Below are 12,112 nucleotides of genomic sequence, written 5' to 3' on the forward strand. Positions count from 1 at the left end.
TCCTGATTTGGACCTTGAGATTTCAGTCCGGTGCTCCAATGCAGGTCTCTGTCATAACATTTAAATCCGTCTTCTTGCTATTTGTTTTCTGCTTGCTTTACTTGCTCTCCTTTTCTGAACTTCAGTCTTTCTTTCGATTTCTTTTTAGAGCCTTGGTTAGATTATTTGCTATACTTGGCTGTGATGTTAGCATTTTCCTTAGGGTCACAGCATGCATCTGTAACTTATCACAGCCTCTCCTTGCACTGCAAAAGAACCCACAGCATCCCCAAGCATCGCCTGTGTGTGGCTCTCACAGGTTTCTGTTATGAAACTCACAACCCACCGCTGTTCCAGAGAAGTTCTAAATATCATTTGTGGGCTTGTGTTTCCTTTCCTCGGAAAGGCTCAGTGACATTCTCATAGTGCTCATCTCCTGGGGACGACACCTTTAAGCCTTTGGCATACTTCAAAGTAGCTTTCTTGTTTCTCCTGTTTTTGTTTTTGTTTTTTTAACTTGATTTTTATATTTCTCTCTTAATATCTCTACGGATGCCACATTAACTAAGTTTTGTTGATATTTCCTTATTTTTTATGCTTTTTATTTTTTCTTTTGTCTGCTTTGGGTTGACTCCCTTCCCCCTCTTCTCTTCTTCCTTCCATCCACCCTTATTTTTAGGAGGCAGGGTCTGAGACTGGCTTGGTCACTCTGGATGGATTCCCCTGCTATTGGGCTTCTGAGTGCTAGGATGATAGGTGTGAGCCACCATGCCCAGCCTTGAGTCCCTTGATGGAGGGATTTATGCTGTTGGTGGAGGTCTTTTCACTTTTCTGGTATAGGCATCTCATGCTGTGAATCCCTCTCAGCAGTGACTCAGCTGCTTTGACAGATTTTTCTCGCCTTGCATTAATTCTGGTTTTTGTATATTTTCAATTTAATTGATATTTTTCTCAGTGTGAAAACCGTTTAATTTTCAAGCATTTGGAAACATCCCGTCTGTCTGTCTGTCGTATGTATGTATGTGAGTTATGTACATACTGATGTGGGAGTGTGGACATGTGGGAGTGGTGTACATGCATGTGTGTACATGAAGGCTGGCAGCTGACATCCCGTATCTTTCTCAGTTATTCTCCACTATTTGGGGAGACAGAACTCTTAGTGAACCTGGAGTTCACTGATTTGGCTGGGCTGGGAAGCCAATGACTCTCAGGATCAGCTTGGGTTATTTATGGTCTGAACCCTGCTTTATGCCGTCCACCAGGTCCTTATGCCTGCACATCAGCCACTGACTGAGCTGTCTCCCCAGCTCCCAAATTTTCTTACTGCCTTTCTGTTACTGATTTCTTTTAAATATCGTAAGGCTTGTTCTATTGTTTAGTACATACTTTATGTTATTGAGCCATTGGAAATATTGTCTAGTCTGTAAAAATGCTGTGTATATCAGCTAGGTCGTATTGGCTGGTCTTGTTCTTTCCTTCTATACCTTTGTTGGTTTTCTTCCTTTTACCAGGAGTGGGAGGCCCACATCCCCAGTTGTAATTGTAGGTGGCTGTTTCCTCTCCTGCCCATCAGGCATAGCTTCATGTATCTTAAGGCTTTGGAGCCCACTTGCTTGGAGCACAGGTATTTAGGTTGAGACATCGTCCAGGCAGGGGATGCTTCCCAGTGTGCTGTTCTCATTCTTGTTGCCAACAAACTTTGCTCTGCATTCCCTGACATTAATGTAGCCACTTCCATTGCTTTCCCTTTCACATTGTTGTGGGGGAAGAGTGTCTTGTAAACAGCATTTTGTTGGGCTATGGTTATTTTAATTTGTATGTGTTGTACATGAGTGGATATACGTGTGTGTGTGTACCTGTGGAAGTCAAAGATCAACCTTGGGTGTTGTTATTCCTCAGGCACAGTCCACATGGTTTCTTGACATGGAGTCCCTTGCTGGCATGGAACTCACAGCTAGGCTAAGCTGGCTGGCCAGACAGTCCCAGTGTCAACCTGTTTCCACCTCTAGAATGATTGGCAGATATTCCAGATATCTGGCCATGCACCGTCTCCCTGCACGGGGATTACAAACATAGGCCACCGCTCCTCTCTCTTTTCTGCCTAGGCTCTGGGGATTGAACTCACACTAGCAAGGCAAGCTCATTACCGCTTTACAGACTGCAGTTTCCTCAGCTTTTTGTTTCGCTCATGCTGCTGCTTGCTGGTTTCAGTATCTGAGCTCCCCGCTGGTGTTGCTGGCTCGGGTGGCTGCACAGTAACAGCTGTGTCCTTTGTGTTTGGCTGGTGGTGCTGTCTGTGAGCTTCCTCTCTTGTCAGCTCCTCCCTTCCTGGTCCTCTGGCTAGAGAAAGCCCTTTCTTGCAACTCTTCTTTCTGTGCTCACGGTCAATCCTGGGTGCCACTGTCTCCAGCTCCAAGAGTGGGGAGTAGGAAGCAAGGAAAACCTAGGGAGCATCCTGCCATATCAACCCCGGGTGTTGAGGCTGCCTCCTACCCAGCCTCACTGTCATCTTGTGGTTTATTTATGGCAGTTAGGGGCTCTGGTGTGCTGGATGAGAAGAACTGGGAAAGCATGTTCACCCTGTCTTTCTGGTAAAGATTCCTCGCTTTTGCAATTGAACAGTGTTTCACTTGATGCAGAGTCCCAGATGGGCAGTCTTGCTTTATCTTCTCATTAAGTTGCAGGCATTGTTCTTTTATTCCACTGTCTTTGCACCCGAATTATCTTCCCTGAAAAGAACTCTCTAACTTTGTTCGTGCTCTTTTCCACATAATTTTTCTGGTATTGAGCTACTTGATTATGTTTTGGTGTGATTTTTTTTCATTTGTTTGTGCTTGGGCTTCATTGAGATTTTTAAAAATTAATTGATTGACTTTTAATATGCTGAAAACATAATGTAATTTTTACACAAATCTATAAATGAACTCTGAATATATTTCCCCATTCTGCTTTTATGCCAGGCAAGCACTGAGCCATACCATTAAGTCCTACTAATTGAGATTGTATCTGTGGGCTTACGATGTGTAAACAATCCTTCTCCAACAGCAGATGACTCAACTGAGTCTATGATAAATAGCAACTTTCTTTACCTTGTAGCCTGATGTGTCCTCTACTGTTTAGAAGGTGGGTATCCACGTTCATCAGGTATAGAGAGGTGTGTTCCTCCACCATACTGTTTCAAATGCCCAGAGACACAGTTGAAATACGTGACCAAGTCAGGAGCTCAGAAGACACAGAGTTACTTAAGGAAGGGAGGCGTGTGGAGGAATGGGCAGGCTTGGAAGCAGGGAGTTGAGTTTGAAGACCGCATCTGTTGCTACATGTCAGAAATGTTATTAAAATCTGGAGAGTCCAGTGTATCCGACAGGGTAATGTTACTTGCCCAATAAGCTGATATGTGGATTATGTAAGTGAGTACAAGACATGGATGGCTAAGTACTGGTGAAAATGGAGGTGTGTGTGTGTGTGTGTGTGTTCACACACCTGTGCATACTCATGTGAATGCAGAAGAGGGCATTGGGTGCCTTGCCATAATTCCTTGAGATTTGGTCTCTTACAGAACCTTGATTTTGGGGGGGAGGAGGCTAGGCTTCCTAAACAACATGCTCCCACAATCTACTTGTCTGTGCCTCTCAGGGCTGGGGTAACAGTGCTCAAGTCACCCCAGAATTTACCAGGGACTCCAAACTCAGGTTTTCATGCTGGTGTGGCAAGTACTCTCTTAGCCACTGTGTCATCTCGACAGCAGACCAGGCTGGCCTCTGATCCATGATCCTCCAGCCTCTGTTTCTTCAGAATATCCTCTGGCACACACTGTCGTGCTGACAATTATACTTATTAAAATAATTTGAACTTCACAGCAAAATTTGGTGGAAAATACAGGGATCTTCCTCCGCATGCATGCCACCCCTCCCCTTAATGCCTCGTCTCACACCAGAGTGCATCTGTAGAGCGGAGCTGTGGGTAGGCCTGCTTTTCATCCCGCCCGGCTCCGGCATGGTTAGCTTTACAACCGAAATAACAACACACAAATTGTATTCTTTTAAACATTGTCTGACCCATTATATCTAGCCTCTTCTTGTCTAACTCTCATATCTTGATTAACCCATTTCTATTAATGTGTAGCACCATGAGGTGGTGGCTTATTGGGAAGATTCTAACCTGCGTCCATCTTGGCTTGGAGAATCATTGCGTCTGCCTTCTACCCAGCATCCTGTTCTGTTTATTCCACATACCTAATTTTCTGTCCTATCAAAGGGCCAAGGCAGTTTATTTATTAAACAATGAAAGTAACACATAGACAGATGACCCTCCTCCATCATGCATCCTCTGAAATAACGGTTGTTGGAGCATCGCCACACATCACCACCTTAAGCTCTGCTCTTAGTTTTATGTCTGCTAGTTTTTGGCAGATACGTAATGACATGTGTCCACCATTGTGGTAACATAGAGAATAGTTTCATTGCTGTAAAAGTCCCCATGTACTACTTGCTCATCTCTTTCTTCCATCCATGAGCCCACTGATCTTTAACTGTCCCCATAGTTTCCTTTTCCAAAGTGTTACGAACTTGGGTTCACACAGTGTGTGGCCTTTTCAGGTTGGTTTCTTTCAACAAATAAAGTGTGCTTAATGTTCTTCCATGTCTTTTAATGGTTTAAAAACAAGCACACTTCTCTTTAGCGGTCAGTACTAGTCCACTGTCAACTCACCCACTGAAGGTTACCTTTTCATTTGACTTATGGCAGTCACGAGTATAGCTGCTGTAAGCGTTTGTCTGTGGCTTAGTAACTCAAATAAAGAACTGGGGTGCCATTGCTGGGTCTTCTGAGAAGAGGACTCCTTGCTTCATAGGGTGCTGAGGGTTCTTTCAGAAGGCCCAGGAACGAATGGGAGTCCCCGCTGCTCCGTATCTTGGCCAGCATTTGTTTGTATCAGGGGTCAGTTTTGAGGTTTTAGTCATTCTAATAAATTATGTCATTGTTTAAATTTGCGGTTTCTCAGTGACATAGGATGTTGGGCATATTTCCATATGCTGCTTGCTGCCTTTATGTCTTCAGTGAGATGTCCACTGTTTGTTCTCTTTCTAGTTCATGTTCATATTGAGTTTAAAGTGTTCTTTATATATGTTGGAGCAGTTTCTATTTTTATTGTAATATGTTATTATTGTCCTGAGTGCCCGCACCAGGGATGCTTTGAGACCTGTGCATAGGTGAAAAAGAAAATCCACATATAAATATTTCTCCTTTTTTGTGAGAGAGATAGAGAAATTATTTTTCACTTGGAAAAGACAAAGAAAAGAAACATTGTTTTTCTAGGTTGCTTTGATCGAGAAAGATCTTCAGGCTGCCTTGTATAAACAGCCTGTACTCCATGCTTCCAGCCATGGATAACGAGTGGAAACTGCCACCCAGCCCAACATTCCCTCCCTTTTATGGATCCACTAGGAATTCAGGGCTGACATGAGACCTGTTAGCAAGTCACCTTAACTTCCAGACAGCCATTCAAATTAGTTGCTAATGCTACTGAAGAAGAGCTTGCCCTGTAGTGGGTAGGAGGCTTTATATTTTACTGTCTGACTCTCACTCTTCCAGCTTCACAGTGATGAGTTTATATTACAGGGCTCATTTTCATTTTATGTCTTTTTATTTACACACCAATTCTTTTGGAAGTAATTTTAATTCTCTGTTTTATGAGAGAGGTGCTCTGTGTCTGTGCATTCTTATATAAAAGAAAGAAAATGATTGTTTTTAATGCAGATTTGAAGGAAATATAATGGATTTCAGCTACAACAATTTCTCCTCATTTAGAAGAGATGAACACCTAGTTAGATGAACAATGTCATTCCTCCTATAATCGGAATACGTCCTGTTTCCATGACAACCTGTACTTACCAGATTGCCTGGTAAAAGTATTTTGATTCTGTCTTTGATAAAGGACTTGACCACTTTCTTCATTCTGACAATTTAATTCTATTCTGGTCTTTCCCCCCTACCTTTAACATGGGCTGCTTTTGAGAGTTAGGGCCTCGAGCCCATTTTAGAGGTGAATCTCCTCCAAAATGAAAGGAGAGGCCTCCCCAAGCAAATGCTGATGACCACAGGAAATGACGATGCTGCCAACGGTCAAGTCATAGTCATTTTCTGGAATCTTCCCATTAAATTAAATCAACAGGCACAATGCCCCACTTATTAAGATGCTGTTTGATCTGTGAAGGAATGAGTCTACTGTTCATTTCCATTTGGGCTCTCTAAACGGGAAGCTCCTCTCTCTGCTACTAATTTATGTCTGTCTTTATGAATGGTCTGTGTCCTCTTACAGCTAAATTCTGTTCTTGAAAGTGCTATTAATGATTTTCTCTCAAAATGAAAAATAGGGAATTATTTGCATCATTAACAATGCTTTTTCAAAATTTGAGAAATAACAGCCCTACATTTTATCGACAAGATTATGTTTAATGTAACATAAAATATTTAAGTTCAATATGGTAAGAAAACATGATCCTTGGGCATTTTAGGAATACAGGGAATTGAACAAAAACATGGGAGTATTCAGTCTAGTTCTGAGGGGTCTATTGGGTTTGGGAGAACAAAGTGATTACTTGGTATCCCCAAATAATTGTCAACTATAGCAGTTTTTTATGGCCTGAAAAACTCAATATGAAGTCACCAGAGGGCCACCAGGTATCTCATTGTCTATCAGACCTGATGTTTTGTAACAGACCTCCTTTGTTAATAGGTACAGGGTGATAGCCTCTGAGAGTTACTAAGAAACTTTTAAAGCAATGGTGCAACCCACAATGTAACAGTATGTGTATATTATGTAACGCAGGAAAATAAAAACAAGTGAGACATCAACAGGCCTCTCTGTATCTATCATTCCTGTTGGTATTTGCTCCAGGTCAGGAGACTTCCTAACTGTAGAGGTTCCCCCAACTGAACTCTTTGTCAGCGTCTTCATGATTAGCACTTAGTAGGGAAGTTATAGGTCTGAAAATGTTGCACAGATATATTATTTTTTAAAATGTTGCTTCATTTTAAATCTTGCTTTTTTTAAACTTATTGATTGCCCATCAAGTTGATGATGAATCCTCAAGCTTTAGTGTACTCAAAATTTCAGAAGTAAATGACTGGTCTGGACAGATGACTTGAACGTTAAGTATTTGCCCACACAAACAATCAAGTTCTGAATCCTCAGTATCTACATAACCATCTGAGCACGGACATCTGAGCAGAGACAGGAGGTCCCTGGATCTCTCCTCTCTGGCCTCCCAACCTAGCTGAATTAGTGAGCCAGCTCCAGTGAGAGACCCTGTCTCAAAAAGGTGGACTGGACTGAGGACTGCATATGTGTACCTATAGTTATAAACACACATTAACATATACACACTCACATAATATACACATGCTACCACCACCACCACCACACCAAGCGGGGGAAAGAAGACACGTGATTTAACAGGATATTTAAACAGGTGCTTTGATGAAGGAAGGTATCCTCCTCCTGCAGGGGTCACTATTCAGACATTTTCAAGTGCCTCGCCATAAATATTACTTTATAGTATTTTTTTTTTTTGAGGTCTTCAGAGGCAAGCTCTCACTTCGACTAACTGACCTACAGGCTGCTTCTAGCTGATCAGCTACTTCAATTTGTCAGGTTTTCCAGAGCAGGATACTAGGACATACCATTCAGTGCTCAAACCAGCACAGTCTTGGGCAAATAAGAAGGTCAGAAGACTTAGTAACTCTAAAGTAACTAACAGTTGATAAAATAGCTATGAACTGTTATTCACACTATGCAGCCTTTGCCAATTCCTCCAACATGACAAAGGAGAACATGTTTATCCCATCCACCAAGACTATAAAAGACTGGCCCCAGCAGCAAGAATGACAATGACAGACCACCATGCAGTCACAGCACAGGTTCCTTCCTTCTTTAAAGTTCCTAAGGCTCGGCACATGACCCTTATTAGTACAGCAACAACTCAAACAGCGTTAATTCCCAGCATCTCTTGTGCCAGTGTAAGTGTTTCTAAATTGAATATTTTGTGTCCCTGCTTGGCAATCCTCTGCATCTCTCTGTATCTCACACAATGAATGGAACTTTCCCAGACCCTCAGAGGGTGGTTAGAGATTGTGAATGGCAGAAAGGAAAAGTCTCAGGTATGGAGGAGATGTCAGAACCACATTGTGGGGACCAAGTGTAGAGTGGGCAAACTGGATCAGTAGATCTGATTCTCCCATGAGCCAGGCAGATGCTGGGAACTGGGCTGCAGGAGTGGGGAGGGGCCAGGCCTGTCCCCATGAGCTCTCATGTTAAGGCTAAGCTTAGACACACCAAGGGAATAGAGGCGGGTTTGCTTGGATTGTGTATATTTTCAAATATATTCAATATATGTTTACATATTTCCAAGAATATGTAAATAGAGGTATGTGTATGCACCTCTATTTATATACACACATGAGTATATATCCACATACATTTAGAAATAGACTTCCAACTGTGTTTGGAAAGGTGGGAGGAGGTACGGAGGATTCAGATGCTGGACTGGAGAATTCAGATCTCAGCCAGGGAGAGACAGCCATTTGGGGCCTTGGACAAAGAAGGAATAAAACAAAGCACATTGTAGGAGGTGAAAATATTGTTCATGGACAGGAGGAGGAGTAGACTGAGAGAAGACTATCACCATCCTTTATATACCTTTTTCAGTTCCTTACCAAATCTTGGTGGTGAACCAGCAGGTGGCAGACCTGTGCAGTGTGCTGGGACAGACAGAGGAAGAAGAGGGTCCCAGCCTTCCCCTCCGGGACCAGATACTCCCATGTGGCAGAGGCACTGTAGATTCAGGAAGCTTGTGGCATGGGCTCTGAAAGAAATAACCAACAGAAGGTGAAGTGAGAGACAGGGCAAGCTATGAGGAGCAGAGAGAGGGATGGTCAATAGAGGGACAGATACACTGTGCAGTCCTGGAGAAGTTCTGAGCTCAGGAAAGAGGACAGCTCTGTCATGGAATCGGTGTTTGGAGGCTTGGACCTAGGCTGCTGTGTTTGTTGTTCAGAAGACATGGGTTGGAGGTCGGAAGGCTGGCCAAGGGAGTGTAGCTGGTGCCCTTTCTGTTCTTTGTTGAAACTCAAGAAATGAAGAGCAGGAGTGGGTGGCATCCTCGAGAAGGAAGGAGCACCAACTCAGAAGGTGTGGTGAAGACAGGACATGGCCCACAACTGGCACATGGGTGGCGATGGAGTTCAGAATGCCCTGGCTTCGTTGCCCCATTTTTCTAGGCTCAGTGATCAAAAGACCACGTTCTTCAAGTCCAGTGTGATTTTCTTTATGCCTCTTTTCATTTGCCGCTCAGAATCAGACCCTCGGGGGCCATTAGAACCTCTAACAGTGGTTGAGGTCCATAACACTGGTTGAGCTTTTACTGTGTGCAGCTTATAACGAGGACACTCATACCAAAGGGAACTCATGTTAGCATCTCTTTTTCTTGGGTGAGACATATGGGCCCAGCAAGTTTAATGTCCATGGAGTGAAGCTAAATCCTAGTTCAAACCCAAGTACAGCCACTGTTGTTAAAGTACACTGTAGTCTTCCCTCACCCCATTAGAGTCCCCAACTAGTTTCATGCCCCCACCCCTCAAAGCTATGCCTTTAAAATCAAGCAACTGTGGTTTTGCTGGAGGTTCTTTGCAGGTCAATGCCCCAGGCTTGTGTCTTCTTTCACCTTGTGTCTGGAGAGTCTGGGGCCCACCACCTAGTGGCCACAGACATTTTTTTGTTTGGAGTTCCTAGGTGGAAGCAGATCCAGGTATTTAAAGCAAGCACCACAAGCTATAAACAGGAAACTTCTCAGCCTCAGAGAAGGAGCCCGGCAATGTAAACAGCATATTGCCAATGCGGGCTGCTGTGGGATTCCCCTCTGTATGCTGTGAATACCATTGGTTAATAAGTAAACTGTCTTGGGCCTGCGCAGGGCATAGAGGTAGTCAAGGGAAGCTAAACTGAATGTTGGGAGAAAGGAGGCACAGTCAGAGAGAAGCCATGTAGCCCCACCGGGCACAGATGCTGGAACTTTTCCCGGTAAGCCACAGCCTCGTGGTGATACACAGATTAATAGTTAATTAAGTTAAATCAAGACGTCTTAGCCAATAAGAAGCTAGAGCTAATGGGTCAAGCATTGATTTAAATATAGTGTCTGTATGATTATTTCGGTTCTTGGTGGCTGGGACAAACAAGCGGGCTCCTTACTACAGAGGGCCTGCACCCATCCAACAAACACTTAACCTGTGACTACAGATCTAGCCATATACTTGCACACACCCTGGTCACTGGGACACAGGTTTCTCCTGTCCATATTGTTCCCTGGTGATCTCAAGAGCCTAGGATGGTGGTATTTGCAGATGTGCAGGCATTCACTGGGTGGAATATTGGCGGCATCTTTGTGACTGCCCTGTAATGTGTGCGTTTTCTCGTTTAATGATGGCTTATGGGATCAATGGCTTAGAATGCCCATTGCTCACATGTGGAATCTCGGCACATGGGACTCGGACTTTCTAGTCTCGGAGACTCCAAGTTTAAGTGCTGGGATCTACTCTGTGCTGAGTTTTATGTGTAGCATTCCCATTATGTAGACACACGGTAGAACTGTCTCCCATCAAAGAAACCACCAGACATTTACACTCGCTTTCTGACTTTGGAGTAGAAGGTTTACCTCCTGGTGCTGTGACAGCATGTGTAAGTGAAGGGACTGTCACTAGTTTGCCTTCAACGGTATGACTTGCACAGTCTCTCCATGCATCCTTCATTGTTCAAAGGATGGGACTGAGTTAGCATCCTTGCCTTTCCTTCCCTGCCAACTCCAACATTCTACTGTTTCTGTGCCTCCCAGGGAGCCGGATATGAGTGGAAGAGAGAGGACCACTTGTTACTAGGCAACCAGCACTCGCCTCACCCATGTTGCCATGGTGATGATGAAAGTTGGGCTGATGGGATTACCAGCTCCTGCTAATTGCACATGAGCACTCAAGGTCTCTGTCTTTTTCTTGCTTGCTCACTGGCTTCGACTCTCTTGTTCTTCTAGGAACCATAGAAAGAGCTTCTCTCTCATCTGTAGTCCTCCTGGGGCATCCCTGGTACACTAATGGAAAGCCACTGGAAATGGAGCTTGGCTGTGCCTCTGAGCAGCTGTGTGACCTTGGGCAAGTTACCCAGCTTCTCTGGGCCTCCATTTCCTCATTTGGAAAATGAAGGGGTTGGAATGCTGAGCCCTGCTGAAGGTTCTTCCTAGCTCTCCAATCCTTTGATGCCTAGGGAGCATGTCAGGGGAACAGACCACACTGTTACCAGGCAACCAGCAGGCACCCTGCCCAAGTTGCCTTGGTGACTGGATACTGGAGGGGAGGGGAGTCACTGCTGCAGCTAATTGCTTAATTATTTATGAGTGCCTCAAGTCCTCTCTGTTGTTTTTGTTGCTAGGGGCTGTGGGGTCACCTTCTCCTCTCTTCGGCCACCCCAAGACATCTGCATTGTGTGTTAAGCAATGAGAGAGCACCTTGGCCTGGACCTCAAGCGACCTGACCCACGTCCTAGTTCTGCTTTTGTAATGTCCTAGAGCAGTGGCCTCAGGTAAGTCAGTTCACCTCCCCAGGCCTCGAGTTTCCTTTCCTGTAGCAGTGCGTTTGTTTAGGGGAACCCTAAGTGCCTCATCAACCCAGAGGTTCTGGCTCCTGCCATCTACTTGTGAAGCAAGGAATACAAGTGAAATGTTCCTGATTTGTTTTCAGCGAAGTATGATTGTGAAGCTTAACGAGAATCAACATGTGTTCTGTGGGAAGGGGACAGAAGTGCTCGCCGTTGCCTGTCCTTGCCTTGGTTGTGTTGCCTGAATTCCTTACTCAACTGAGGCCACTTATATTTTACTCATTATGTATCACCAACTTCCCGAATAGATTTCAGGCCCTCACAATATAAGATACAGTTAGGCCATTATAGGATAAGTAGAGACTAATGTAATTTTGAGCACCTTAGAAGCTAAGGCAAAAGAGTGATATATAATGCAGAAAAACTTTCAGACTTCTTCCAATCCTAGAAGGGGATTTATCATGTGACTTTTTATTTCATAGGAACTGCGCATAG

This window comes from Chionomys nivalis, chromosome 1 (assembly GCF_950005125.1).
Source record: "Chionomys nivalis chromosome 1, mChiNiv1.1, whole genome shotgun sequence".
Taxonomy (NCBI): Eukaryota; Metazoa; Chordata; class Mammalia; order Rodentia; family Cricetidae; genus Chionomys; species Chionomys nivalis.